At 46.4% G+C, this 2,685-nt stretch overlaps 1 pseudogene; it reads left to right on the top strand.

Annotated features, from left to right (window-relative positions):
• Positions 1-2,149: 2,149 nt before the first annotated feature.
• LOC118662094 lies at positions 2,150-2,685 on the top strand (annotated as a pseudogene).

Raw genomic sequence — 2,685 nt, 5'->3', positions numbered from 1 at the left:
ATCCACAAATATTAAAAAATCTGTTTCCCAAACTTCAACACATAATGTATGCACACACACACACACACACACATTCACATAGAAATGTATTTGAGAATCCTATATGTGGGGCATAACACAATATCGGATTCACCTTTAGAAGCCAGGCTAGGTCCCCAGGTGGGGCTAGGTATTTCTATTCTACTGCTTCCCTGTCGTCCTATGCTGCCTTCTATCCAAAACAAGACAGTGTAGCTCAATTATTAGTATTTTAGTGTAAATCTATAGACTTGCTTTTTGAGAACATGATTGTAATTTATTCATCTGAAGTTTTCCTCAGCAAATCACACAGGGTTTGATGTATAGGTAGTGCTCAAGAAATAGAAGTAAAAATGTAAAAGCAAAAACAAAACCCTCAAATTAGAGTGAACGTTAGAGACTAACTACCCGCACAGTTGTGAGGACCAGGCAATCAGTGTGGGATGATGTTAGGAAGGTATAAGAAGAGGGTGAGAATAGGTTACGAGTAAGTGTTTGCAAGGAGTTTATACACTGAGTGTCCATATTATTATGACCACCTGACATTTGTAGGCAAATTAGCTATAATTTCGCGCTGAAGTTGCTAGAGGGCCAGACCATTATAAATAGGGAAGCAGTTTGCCATGACAGTAGAAGTGAATTTTTCCTGAAGATATGGGTAAACAATGCGATTTAACAGCCTTTGAACATGGGATATATTTGAATGTGACTGGCCAGATTATTATGACCACCTGAGGTTTGTAGGCAAATTAGCCATACACTACATTGTATGGGATATGGAAGCCAAAGACCTGTTCGAACACCTTTGCTGTCTGCAGTTACCAAGATAAAATGTCTCAAATTCTCACAGGAACACAAGGATTGGACAGTCAAGCATTGGATAAAAGTCATGTGGTCCGATGAATCACGTTTCCAGTTGTATCTTGCAGATGGCAGAGTGAGAATTTAGAGGAAACAGCATGAAAGCATGCACCCCACATGCATGAGTACAACCCTTCAAGCTGGTGGGGGCAGTGTTATGGCCTGGGGCATGTTTTCCTGGCATGATTTGGGCCCTTTAATTCGTGTGGAAAAATGTCTGAATAGCACAACATACCTAAGTATCATTGTTGATCAAGTTCATCCTATTATGTTGATGGCATATCCCAATGGAGATGGCTTCCAACATGACAATGCGCCCTGCCACAGTGCTTGTATTGTGCAGGAGTGGTTTCAAGAACATGAGGGAGACTTTACCTTGCTTAGGTGGCCCCCATAATAACCAGATCTCAATCCAATGGAGCATTTGTGGGCCGAAGTTAAAAGAGCCATTAGGCAGCTGGTTCCACAACCATCAAATCTCACAGTACTGGACAGTGTTATTCATCAGGCATGCTGTCAGATTCCTCGCATCACCTTTCAACATCTCATGGAGTCAATGCCAAGAAGAATCGCCTCAGTATTAAAGGCAAAAGGTGGCCCATCTAAGTACTGATGGGGTGGTCATAACAATCTGGCCACTCATAATAATATATATCCCGCATTCAAAGGCAGTTAAGTCACATTGTTTACCCATATCTTCAGAAAAAAATCACTTCTACTGTCCTGGTAAACAACCTGCTTTCCTATGTATAATGGTCTGGCCCTCTAGCAACTTCAGCACAAAATTATAGCTAATTTGCCTACAAACGTCAGGTGGTCATAGTAATCTGGACTCTCAGTGTATATTTATCCATTTTAATTTTAAATGGCATTTTGAGTTTCATTTTTAAACCTCAATTCATTCATTCACTCAAACATCTTATATAATAAAAGCCCAGTGACCAGAACGACCAGAATGACCAGAGACCGGAACCACCACTGCCCCTCGGCGGGCTGGCCCCGCCCCCCAGCAAGCAGTTAGTGGCAATCAGGCAGGCAGGCGAGCAGCTGGGTGTGGTCAGGCAGGAAGGTGAGCGGCTGGGGGCGATCAAGTAGGCAGGCAATTGGTTAGGAGCCATAATGCAGGCAGGCAGAGCCCCAGAATCAATTGCCTCAAAGAGGGAGACCCAGGTCACAGCCTGTGGGATGGATTCTGGGCAGCTGCGATGGGAGGCACTGGGTGGTGGATTCTACAGGGCAGGGCTGGCACCACTGAGGCTCCTGAGCGGGCATGGTGCCTGCAGCCTGGCCCAGGCCCCAGGGTCACAGCCTCTCCCTGTGGCTTCTGGAGGGCTGGACTGCCACTCCTCTTGCTATGATGCCTGGGCATATACTGGACCCTTCCGTGACTGCGAGCTCTCTTCCAGGGCTCGGCCCCCTGACCAGACTCCCCAGCTTGGCCCTGACTGAAATACGCTGACATTCACAACATTGGGACCATGATCACCCCTTTGCACTTCCTGGAGGTGAAACTGGGCAAGAGGCCTCAACCTGTGAAAAGTAAGCTAGGTGAGGAAGAGGAGCAGGGTGGCAGCCAGATGCCAGAACAAGAAGAAGGAGAAGATGGAGTTTCTGCAGCAGGAATCTGAGTGGCTGGAGCTCATGAATATGGAGCTGAACACCCAAATGGAGGAGCTGAAGCAGAAGCAGCAGCAGCTCATCCTGATGCTCAACCGGCATCACCCCACCTGTATCATCAGGACCAACAGCATTAAGACCCCCGGCTCAGAAGGCAGCCCACTGCTGGAGCAGCTGGAGAAGAAGTGA

The sequence above is a fragment of the Myotis myotis genome, unplaced genomic scaffold (assembly GCF_014108235.1).
Source record: "Myotis myotis isolate mMyoMyo1 unplaced genomic scaffold, mMyoMyo1.p scaffold_m19_p_8, whole genome shotgun sequence".
Taxonomy (NCBI): Eukaryota; Metazoa; Chordata; class Mammalia; order Chiroptera; family Vespertilionidae; genus Myotis; species Myotis myotis.
The sequence above is the reverse complement of the archived record's forward strand: the minus strand, read 5'-3'. Positions and strand labels throughout refer to the sequence as shown.